A 13156-nucleotide genomic window follows, 5' to 3' on the forward strand; every position below is an offset into this window, starting at 1 on the left:
TTGGGGCTAAGTAGGGATATTGATTACAATAATTCCAATAAAAGGGAATATTAGTGAGAAAAGGGTAATATAGGGGAATTTGAGTGTAATCACCATCCTCTGTCACCTGCTATGAGGGTTTCAGAGTTCATGTGGGGCTGTGCAAACATCACGAACTTTGATGGCTTCCCGCACACAACTACAAAACACTTTCCACATTAAAACTAGATCTAAATAATTGGAAAGCATTAATTGATTCAAGGTAGAATGAACTAATATAATAAAAATGACAATCCTACCCAAAATTAATTTATTTATTCAGTGCCATAACTATCAAACTACCAAGAAACTTTTTTAGTGAATTAGAAAAATTATAACAAAGTTCATTTGGAAGAACAAAAGATCAAGAATATCAAGGAAACTAATAATAAAAAAGTGAAGGATGGGGGCCTAGCAGATCTTAAACTGTATTGTAAAACAGTGGTTATCAAAACAATATAATACTGGCTAAGAGACAAAAGGGAGGATCAATGGAATAGACTTTCTTGCCCTCAGCAAGAAAGTATATGATAAACCCAAATATCCCAGCTTTTGAGACGAGAACCTAGAATTTGACAAAAAAATTGCTAGGAAAATTGGAAACAGTATGGGAGAGATTGTATTTAGATCAGCTTATCACACCCTGTATCAAGATAAATTCAGAAAGAATGAAAGACTTAAATCTAAAGAAGTAAGTTATGAGTAAATTAGGTTAATATAGAATATTATACCTGTCAGATCAATGGGAAATGAAGAATTTAAGGCCAAGCAAGAGATAGAGAATATTACAAAATATAAAATGAATAATTTGATTACATTAAATTAATAAGAATGCTATCCACATCCGGAGAAAGAATTGTGGGTGTAGAAATGCAGAAGAAAAACATATGATTGGTCACATGGTTTGATGGGGATATGATTGACGTTGTTAACTTTAAATGATCCTTCTATTGCAAATATTAACAATATGGAAATAGATTCTGAACAATGATACATCTAAAACCCAGTGGAATTGATCATCAGTTCTAGGAAGGGGGAAGGGAAAGAGCATGAATCATGTAACCATGGAAAGATATTCTAAATTAATTGAGTAAAAAAATTTAAAAAAACCATGTAGCACTAAAAAAATAAGATAAAATAAATTTCTAAACATGCTTTTTGGACCTAATAAGTGTTTGTGCTGGTTTCTTTATACCAGTTACAATTTTGTATGTAGAAAATAGTGAGGATCTATGTTGACACCTGTTCCATTATCCATTTCACATTTTTAAAGTATCAATATCTAGTCTGGGGAAGTGATATTAGAGCTACTTTATTTGCATGCATTGATTATTTTTATAGTCTCTTCTTATGTTGTACTTTAAATTTTTAAAATTTAAATTAAATTTAATTTTAATTCATATTTTTCTTTTTAATTTAATACTTAATATTATTTATTATTTATTATTTGTTTANACAATTGCTGATTTCATTGAAGAGGATGACAATGAGGAAACACCTTATCAAAGTCTATGGGATACAACCAAAGCAGTACTCAGGGGAAAATTTATATCTCTGAGTACATATATCAACAAATCAGAGAGGATATAGTTCAATGAATTGGGCATACAACTTAAAAAAAAACTCGAAAGAGAACAAATTAAAAATCCCCAGATAAAAACTAAATTGGAAATCATAAAAATCAAAAGAGAAATTAACAAAATTGAAAGTAAAAGAACTATTGAACTAATGAACAAAACCAGGAGCTGGTATTTAAAAAATAAGAGATAAAGTACTCATTAATCAATAAGAAAACCAACAGAAATCACATGATTATCTCAAGAGATTCAAGAAAAAGCCTTTGGTAAAATACAACCTTTATTCCTTTTGAAAACATTAGAAAGTATAGGAATAGAAGGGCCTTTCCTAAAAATAATAAACAGTATATATTTAAAACCATCAGCAAGCATCATCTGAAAAGGTGGATAAGTTAGAAGTCTTCTCAGTAAGATCAGGAGTGAAGCAAGGATGCCCATTATCACCTCTATTATTTAACATTGTACTAGAAACACTAGCAGTAGCAATTAGAGAAGAAAAAGAAATTGAAGAGATTAAAGTAGGCAATGAGGAGACTAAATTATCATTCTTTGCAGATGATATGATGGTCTACTTAAAGAATCCTAGAGAATCAACTAAAAAGCTAGTGGAAATAATTAAGAATGTTAGGAAAGTTGTAGGATAAAAAATAAACCCACATAAGTCATCAGAATTTCTATATATTTCCAATACAACTCAGCAGCAAGAGTTAGAAAGAGAAATTCCATTTAAAATCATCCTAGATAATATAAAATATTTAGGAATCTATTTGCAAAAACAAACACAGTAATTTTATGAACACAATTCCAAAAGGCCAGCCCTCACTGGGCTAGTCACTTGGGGGTGGAACAATATTGGTGACATGAGTGAAAATAGTCAGAGTGGCAGTGAGGTTTGCAAAGGCTGTTCTTGGGGGACATCTTCTGATCTTTATTTTTATACCTTTTTTTTCTAAGATTACATACATGTTGGCATGATTTCCATTCCCACCATATATCTCTTCCCAGAGACAATGTATTAAGTCATACTTTTCATTTTCCAGTAAATTTTGATATTTTCAATGTGTGTTTGACATATTTCTTGGGCTACATGTGATGGGAAAGTACAGGAGACAATTTCTCCATTCATCATTTCATTGTTCTTTTATGTTAAAGTACTGTACTGAATTGGGGACTAGGGTTGGGGGGGAGCTTGGAGGCTATTCAGGCCTATTTTTGCAGGCATCTGTGTATGAGAACCTAAGTTAGGCTTTTAAAATATTTAACATTAACTCACTATTGGCTGGTTTGTTGTGAAGTGACTTCGAGGGGAATTTCTATATTATTGCATGTAAAGGTTGGAATTTCCTAGGAGTTTGTAGGGGGCCTGTCAGGGTTCTAATAATAGTTAATAGTGTTCTTCTGTATTTACTTGGGGCTAAGTAGGGATATTGATTACAATAATTCCAATAAAAGGGAATATTAGTGAGAAAAGGGTAATATAGGGGAATTTGAGTGTAATCACCATCCTCTGTCACCTGCTATGAGGGTTTCAGAGTTCATGTGGGGCTGTGCAAACATCACGAACTTTGATGGCTTCCCGCACACAACTACAAAACACTTTCCACATTAAAACTAGATCTAAATAATTGGAAAGCATTAATTGATTCAAGGTAGAATGAACTAATATAATAAAAATGACAATCCTACCCAAAATTAATTTATTTATTCAGTGCCATAACTATCAAACTACCAAGAAACTTTTTTAGTGAATTAGAAAAATTATAACAAAGTTCATTTGGAAGAACAAAAGATCAAGAATATCAAGGAAACTAATAATAAAAAAGTGAAGGATGGGGGCCTAGCAGATCTTAAACTGTATTGTAAAACAGTGGTTATCAAAACAATATAATACTGGCTAAGAGACAAAAGGGAGGATCAATGGAATAGACTTTCTTGCCCTCAGCAAGAAAGTATATGATAAACCCAAATATCCCAGCTTTTGAGACGAGAACCTAGAATTTGACAAAAAAATTGCTAGGAAAATTGGAAACAGTATGGGAGAGATTGTATTTAGATCAGCTTATCACACCCTGTATCAAGATAAATTCAGAAAGAATGAAAGACTTAAATCTAAAGAAGTAAGTTATGAGTAAATTAGGTTAATATAGAATATTATACCTGTCAGATCAATGGGAAATGAAGAATTTAAGGCCAAGCAAGAGATAGAGAATATTACAAAATATAAAATGAATAATTTGATTACATTAAATTAATAAGAATGCTATCCACATCCGGAGAAAGAATTGTGGGTGTAGAAATGCAGAAGAAAAACATATGATTGGTCACATGGTTTGATGGGGATATGATTGACGTTGTTAACTTTAAATGATCCTTCTATTGCAAATATTAACAATATGGAAATAGATTCTGAACAATGATACATCTAAAACCCAGTGGAATTGATCATCAGTTCTAGGAAGGGGGAAGGGAAAGAGCATGAATCATGTAACCATGGAAAGATATTCTAAATTAATTGAGTAAAAAAATTTAAAAAAACCATGTAGCACTAAAAAAATAAGATAAAATAAATTTCTAAACATGCTTTTTGGACCTAATAAGTGTTTGTGCTGGTTTCTTTATACCAGTTACAATTTTGTATGTAGAAAATAGTGAGGATCTATGTTGACACCTGTTCCATTATCCATTTCACATTTTTAAAGTATCAATATCTAGTCTGGGGAAGTGATATTAGAGCTACTTTATTTGCATGCATTGATTATTTTTATAGTCTCTTCTTATGTTGTACTTTAAATTTTTAAAATTTAAATTAAATTTAATTTTAATTCATATTTTTCTTTTTAATTTAATACTTAATATTATTTATTATTTATTATTTGTTTATTTAAATTAAATTAATTAAACTCAATTAATTAACTCAATGTTTGATGTAATTATATTAAATATAAAATATTATTAACTATTAACTATTAAATTTGTTGTATTTAATATTTTTATTTTATTTTAAATCAGCAAAATTTTTGTTTTATTACTTCCAACAATTTCCCTTCCTGTGAGAAATAAAGATAATTAAAATAGCTGTTGTAAACATAGACAATCTAGAAAAAAAGAAAATCTCCTCTGGTAAGGTATAATTTTTAAAAATAGGTATTATTCTACACTCTGAGTCTTCCAAATCTCTATGAGGAAGTGGTAACATAAATCAACTAGAATTGCCTTTGGTCATTATTAGATTGGTTCTTGATACTGTTTGTTTTCATAATATGGTTATCATTCTAGAAATCGTTCTCTTGTTTCTGCTTACTTCATAGTGAATCTTTTCAAAAAGGTTTATCTGATTATTTGAAATTATCCCCACAATCATGCATCATAATTCCATTCTGTTATATTTATATGCTTCATTCCCCATTTAATATGCAGAGCTTCAGTTTTCAATTTTTTGCCACTTCAAATATATACATATATATCTACACATACTTATACATAAACACATATGCACATACATATATACAGATTCACAAAGACACAGACACACCTATCTTTCTTTCTTTATATCTATGTATCTATCTAGAGATTTTCGCTATTAGAATGTTCTTTGAAATGTGCTTCTGACTATACATTTCCCCCATGCCCACAATTCAAAGACTCTGCCTTTCTGTCTGTCTCTGTGTCTATCTCTGTTTGTCTTTCTGTGTCTGTCTCTGTGTCTGTCTCTGTGTCTCTCTGCATCTATTTTTGCTCCCATCTCTTTCTCTCTTTCTCTTTCTCTCTCTCATGACCTGGGTTACAAAAATGACTCATATATTTTTTCTTGGACTTTTCTACCTAACGATTCGGTCTAATGTATTTTCTAGATCTGTTTGCAGGAGCTGGGAGGAGGGGGATCCAGCTGTCTGTACTCCTTCCTGATATTTTACTGTATTAGCTTTGCATCCCTCCCCTTCCTAATTTGGTATTGATTTTTATTTTTCTCCAAGAAGTTGCTGATATAACTGTATAGAGAAAGATAATTCAGAAATAACTCTCAACTTCTTAACAAATTTTTTCTTGACTTAAAATATTATTTACATTTTATTGATGATATTTGGTATTCATCTTACATGACACCTTCTGACTCTCTTCTTTAAAAAAAGAAGAGCATTGCTATATATAAGCATAAGAATCCTTTGGTAGAATCAAGTCATGGACTTTTTTGAGTTGTATTTTATATCATATTTTTCACTATACAAACACACAAATATATATGATTTTAGAAATATAAACACAATATATTTGATTTTAGAAACATATTAAATCCAATTCTACCAACTCATTTATTTGCAAAATAACAGTCATTTTGTCAAGTACCTTGAAAAAACAGAAATACCTTCAAAATGTCTTTGCTAAATTTTTTTTTAATATTTCAACAACAGCACTTAATCAATAATCATAATATTATTGTACCAGGCATTATACTCAGCTCTTTACAACTATTCTCCCATCACAATAAGATTTGAGGCAAGTGCTAGTATTATCCCCATTTTACTTATGAAGAAACTAAGGCAGAGGTTGTGATTCTAAATATGTAGCATAGTTTAACAATTAGGCAAAGTAATAGCAATATACAGTGTCCTCTTATTAGAAGATAGGTATAGTGATGTAATTCTTTTGGATGAATCCCTCTCTCTCTTCCAATGGCATGCTGTGGTTTCTGGGCCTGAAGACCAGGGAACCTAGTAATTTATTTTCAAACAAAGGATCAGAGATCTGGAGAAGGGAGCCAAGTATAGAGGAAGAAGCAGGATCTAGAAATTAGAGTAAATTGGAAACATAATCAGAAGCTGATGCTAATTCAGAAAATTAAAAAGCAGGCTCTTAACTGATAGATAACTAGCCTTTTGTAGCATGATACCCTTGAAGAGTTTTTTCCACCCCAAATTTTATGTTTTTATTAATCATACCCTTTCCTTAAAGCAGAATAGCTTCTCACTATTGGAGTTCCTATTATTGGATTATAACCATTAGCTACTTGGGTAACACTGGAATAACCATTTAAACTCACAAGGTTTCAATTTCCTCATTTAAAAAAATTGTTGGTGTAGATAATTTGTAGGCCATCTTCCAACTTTAAAATACTATGATTTTGCCTCCTTTAGTATAGTCATACACCCATTAATGAAGGGTTTTTATTCTCTACTTATATCAGCCTAAAAGGGGGGTAACAAAAAATTAACAAATTACTAGCAAAAAATAAATAATTATTTTCCTGACTTAAAATATAATTCACAGCATTTTATGGATATTATTCAGGGCTTATGTAATCTGTTACTTTCTGACTTTATTTGAAAAAAAGTTTTGTGACATAGGCATGAGACTCCTGTTTTGAATCAAGCTTATGTCTTCCTTTTGTTTATAGATGTGCCACAAAAGTACACATAGACACAATTGTATGTATATATGTGTGTGACAGCAAAAAAAAAAAAAAAGAAAAAAAAGAAAAAAAGAGTATCCTCTGTAGTTATAATGTAAGTCAGTATAGTAAACATGGCAACTCCTTTCTCATTTCCCTTTCCCCAGTAACTACCTTTATTGAGGGCCTCATTACTTTTATTACTAACTACTAGAATAAATGGTCTCTCTACCTCCAATTTTTCATACTTCCATATATTCTTATACATTCTGACAGACAAAATTCCTATACCACAGTTCAGGTAATGCCATTCCCCTACTCAGACACTTACAGAGATTTTTCATTGCCTATAGGATAAAGTCAGCTATATTAAATCTATCAAAAGATTCTTCATTGTCATCCCAACTTAAACTTCCCAGTATTATTTCCCTTTCTTTACCACTATGAAACTTCTTCTTTCCTCTCATTGCTCTTCATTCATTTCTTAGGCTTTCTTGCCTTCACACAGTTGTATATTCTGCTCACTCCTTTTGGCATACCCTTTACTTACATTCAGATTTGCTTTAATTCAAGACCTAGTTCATTCATGAACCCTTCCCTTAACTCCTCAGTCATGTATGATACCTTTCTTTTTTTAATTCCTTCAGTGTATTTTTGTGGCTTTCTAAAAAGCTTCCTATATTCCTTCCAATCCTTACCTTGCTTTGGAGTTACTTGTATTTTGTCTTGCTCTTCTTATTTGATTTTAAACTACATGAATTCTGGGTTTTGTTTCATTAACTTTTAATACTGTAAATTAGTTAGCATAGTACTTTGCACAAAGATACCAAGAAGTGTGGATATTTTTTAAAAGAACCAATTAAAATCATATCTTCTAATAGCAAACTATTGCTACCACATGAGAAATTACTTTAGTTATTTAAAATAAAAGAAATTGAAATTAAAGCAACTCAAGTTTCACCTCAAAAAATTAGTAAAGCAATGGGCTTCTGGGAAATATCAATAAGGATCACAAAGCATTTCTATTCCTTCTCTTCTAGTGTGTTGAGGATCATGGAAAAGAAGGTGCAATTAATGATGGAAAGAAGAGGAAAGAATGCAGTATGTTCTGGATAAGACAAGTATCATCAAGTGCCAGAAAACAGATAAAAAGAAAAGAAAATCTATTTTTAAGGAAAATTTGCATACAGTAGAAGAGGAATTCCAGGAGACATAAAAGAAGGCAACAGCCAAGATGGTTAAAAATGAGAGTAGAGGGATGGTAACAGAAGAGATGGGTGGTTTTCCAATCAGAAATTAGTAAATTTCTATTAATGTGAATGCAAAAGGAACTTGGAGGAGTTTGCTAGCTAAAGGATGGGAAATATGTCTTTTGATTGACTTTCGATGTCAGTCTTGAAATTGCAGATAGAGTTAATTTATTTTCAAGTGTTGGAGAAGAATGAAAGATTGGTTTGACTAGTCTAAAAGAAGTCATAAGTCATTCTTCCTCGTCTGGGTCTTCCTACTAAGGAATGTGACATCTGAATATCTAGTCCTAGCTTTAGTCGCGCCCAGAAACTTTACCTCCACCCTAGTTATGTGGGTATTATTGTAATTAGGAGTAGAATAATTAAAATAGTAATTTGTGGGGTGTTAGAATAGGAAACTGCTTATAGATTAGGAAGGTATCAGATTCTCTTATAATGACTTGATTTACCTTTGCTTTAAACCTTTCTTTATTCCATCAGGCACCTCATATATGGAATATTATAATTAATTATCTAATAGAAAATTTTCATATAAATATAAAAAAGTTAAAGCACAAAAAGATTAAGGGTGGCAAAATTTAAAGTTTGTTATACACAGAGTATTCAAATTCAGTTCTTCAGAGATCTCTTTCAATGTTGTTTCTACATTTTCAAAATGACTGTTTGTAACATTTCTGGTGTTTTTTTTTTTTCAAATAATGTATCAGTGTTTTAATTCTAAATTTTAGTTTTCCCATAAGTTAATAGAAGAATTATAGCTATATTTATTGAAGCTTGCATCTAAGATTTTTAATACTAAGCATGCAGTAATTACAATTTACAGTAGTTATCAAATTATATTACAAATACTTTTAGTTATTTAATTTTATTTCACTGATAATTTTAGTGAAAAAGCACTTAAAATCCAATTGCATAGTTTGGATTTGAACACTCCTAAAATAGATTTATACTATCAGAAATTCATTTCTGATATGTTATGAATTTTAAATTTCTAGGAAATTTCACTTAATGGATAAAAAATTAGCTTCTTTATGGGAACTTATAATCAACATTTGAAGCAATTATCTTATGGTACATTTCCAGGAAGTTTTTCTTATGCTCCATTATGTACTTCAATATGCACTTATTTTTCAGGATCCTATGACTTGATTATGAGATAATGATGGTCTTTTAATGTTTGTAAGTTAATTCATTTAAATACTTTAAATTCTTCTAAAATAAGAATGGCAAAATGTGTCTCTTGAATTTCTTTCTATTTCAGGATGAATTTATCTGTTTCATGGTCCATTCCAAAATATACTTTTCTTTGATATAAATAATTCTGAGAATAATATAATATTAAGATATTTTTATGTGATGGTGGCTATAAAATACCAGTTACATGTATTATGTCATTTGATGAAGAAAGGCAAGACTATGGACCATTTTCCTCTCTAAAATATTACTACTCTCTGGACACAGGTAATATTCTTATTCATTCTCATCAAACATATATTACTTAAATTAAATTTGTCAGTATTCTGAATGCAAAGATGAATAATATAAAAATTCTGTCTAATAGAATTTTCTAATTTTAATGTTATTGTCATGAGATTTTTTTATATTTAATTTCCTTTAATTAAAATATACATATATAAATACATTTTGAGAGGGGTAAAGACTGTTTCTTCTAGTAAGGAACATGAACTGTCTGAAAGGTCTTAAACATGTCTTAGATAAGAAGCCAGAAGAAGGATACCACCTTTTCCCTCACTTCTTTATCTTGATAATATATAAATTTTCCCTCTCGATCAGTCTATTGCGAAACCTCTAAATTTAGTAAAATTTGTAACCTAACTTAGTTTACCCAAAGAATGTTTAACTATTTTTTCCCACAGGAGATGTATGAAGTTATGATTGTGCTTAATTAAGCTTGTACAAAAATATTCATCTTCATGAGTTCAATTCCATAATCAGACACTAGCAAGTCATTTAACCCTGTTTGCTTCAGTTTTCTCATTTTTAAAATGAGTGGGAGAAGGAAATAACAAGCCACGCCAGTATCTTGGCTAGGAAAACCCTTTAAAAAAAAGTCATCAAATGTTGAGCACAACAAGAAACCAACCAAGGATTTTACTGTAAATTTTATACCCTATTCTGTCTTTGTGAATTTGGTTGGTGCATAATTGCAAATATAATTTAAGCCACGTCATCCAAATTTGAGCTGCTGACCCTACCTATGCACTCCTATTGGGCAGCTAGGCAGAGAGGCAAGTGATGTGCAAAAATGTCCTCAAGCACAATGAAAAGGGGGAAGGGAGCAGCTCTACCTGAGTCCCTCTGCCTTTCTAGTAATGAACTCTGGGTGTGGGGTGTGGGGAGGGAGAGTGGTCAAGTGCCCCCAGAGAAGGCCCTACATGCTATCTTTGGCATCCATGCCATAAGTTTGCCAAAAAATTATCGCACTATTATGTAAATCCATATTCTTACTGGCAATAACAAGATAAGCTTGATTGATTATATCTTAAAATATGTTTTCTCTATCACAGGGATCTCTTGTCAATACAATATATTCTGAAAAAATTACCCACTAAGAAATGCATTATCTCAGTATTAAAAAAAATAAAACCTGGCCTTTAACATCTTCTGTGTCTACCTAGAGTTTGTACCCTTGCCCAGTTTCTATACTATGGAATGCCACTGATTGATTGTATACACTAGGTAGATCTAAAAAGCTATAAACCAATTTTGCACTCCAAGAAGAGAAGCTGCTACTAGCCAAATAAATTTTCCTTAAATGAATTAATAAATGGATTTTCCTTTAAATCTACTCACTTTTTGACAGCATTCTCCTACCTCTACCTCAGTTCTACATATGTGGACAACTCTTCTAGTTTTGTGAAGCCTATGGGCCCTTTCTCATAATCATAGTTTTAAAGGCATTAGATAAAATAAATAAGAATTCAAAGGAAATCAATTATACTGAAATACAATCAGTATATTTTTTATAAAATATCACTGACCTTAAATTAAAAGCCTCTAATCAATACCATGGTTAAAAACCTTGAATCCTTTTTTTAGATGCCATATATGAGCTATTTTCTCTCCAAATCTGCTTTTCTTTCTGAAATCCATGCCTTCCATTCACTTTGATAGTTTTCTGAGCTGTTTGGTACATCATGGATGCCTACTTCAGGAAGTCATCAGATCAGTTTATCAATGATCAACAAAATTCTTTCTCCATATTCCTCAGAAAGCAATCACCAACTATAGCCTCTTCTTCCTCTTACCTAGAACAGATGGCCCCTATGGATGCACATCACGTTTTTGTTGCATACTTGAAAAAGCCCTTAGATTTGTATAGATTTTTATATGCCCACTTGTCAACAAATAATAACTTTCAGTGCACACAAGCCTAAAAACTGGTACATTTGTTGTGACAATATCAAATCATGTGAAAATTTTACTAAGGTTGGAAAGAACTTCATACAGCCCACTGCTCATAAAGATGCTTCAGAATACAATCACCTTCACTCTTTTGCCAGAGCTATAAAGGATACATTTATAAGCTTTTGACAGATATGCATAAATAATATACTGCATTTAACCATGTACCTGTGCTGTCAAATGCAATGTTTCAACAAAGCATGAACATGATTTGAATTTTAAGACATTTGCAGATGTAGATAGAAATGTGATCAGCTATAGTAGTATACAGGTCTAACAACTGACACTAGTGACTTGTAAAATTAACACAATAGTTAAAAGTCATAGCACAGAAAGAAATAATATCACTGAATTCTGAGTTTTAGTTCCAAGTATGCCAGAAATTTTTAAAAATTAATTTAACATTAATGTAAATTCAAGTGTTTCTAGCTTAGAGAGAGAAATATTTAACTGATATATGCCTTGCCATAACCTGAGGCAAATCTCTCTTTACCCCAAGAAAATCTCAGGATTTATAGGAATGTTGAAAAAGGGGGATAAAAACCACACTATTTTAAATTGCAGGTTTTGATAGAACAATAGTGATTTAATCTTCTAGTAAAACTAAAGCTTGTTGACTTCCCTCAGAGAGTAAGTAAACTTCCCAGTCATCAATATCTTCCCAGTGATCAATGTATTAATCCATTCTGAATGGAGAAGAGGCTGCTGTTTCTAGCTGGGACATGGCTCAGTTATTTCAGGGGAATGGGAAAGGAAATGATGTTAACTAGACAAGGATTACATTTGATTACTCTTCTTAATTCCTACTTCCAGGAAGGCTTTTTGAGCTTTTACCTTCTCCAAACTTTCCAAGAAGGAAAAGCCTGGAATGGGTTTTAGGTTAAAGAAATATTAATTTCTGAAAGCCATGCTTTTAAACTAATATATATATATACATATATATATATGTTTTAATATGATCCTAAAATGAGAATAAAGTGATTTTTATTTGCTACTAGCTTGGATAAATGGGTTTACTTACTATGTATCTCTATCTTAGTGGCATTTGGTAGGAAAGGAATCATGTCTTTGGTTATGTAGTTCTGGTTACTATTACTTAAGAGTTTTAGTACCAAGAGTTTTCTAAACTGATTTACTTGAAGAATTTAATTTCACTTTGGGATTCTTGACTGAAAATAAATATTAACAACTCTTTCCTAATGCAAGGGAAAATGAGGGGACATATGAAGAGGCTTATATTAAGAGAAAAAGACTTATGGGGATCTTCATTCAACCTGACATGGGTGTTTTAAACCCTGTTTTTTTTTCTAGTTTGTTTTTGTAACCACATTTAGCATATATGCTAGCAAGTCAGCATAGGATAGAGGAGTGTCAGTATTTACACACACACACAGAATTATCGAGGTAGATATATGTGTTTTACACACACACACACACACACACACACACACACACACACACACACACATATATATATATATATATATATATATATATAT

The sequence above is a fragment of the Gracilinanus agilis genome, chromosome 1 (assembly GCF_016433145.1).
Source record: "Gracilinanus agilis isolate LMUSP501 chromosome 1, AgileGrace, whole genome shotgun sequence".
NCBI classification, from domain to species: domain Eukaryota; kingdom Metazoa; phylum Chordata; class Mammalia; order Didelphimorphia; family Didelphidae; genus Gracilinanus; species Gracilinanus agilis.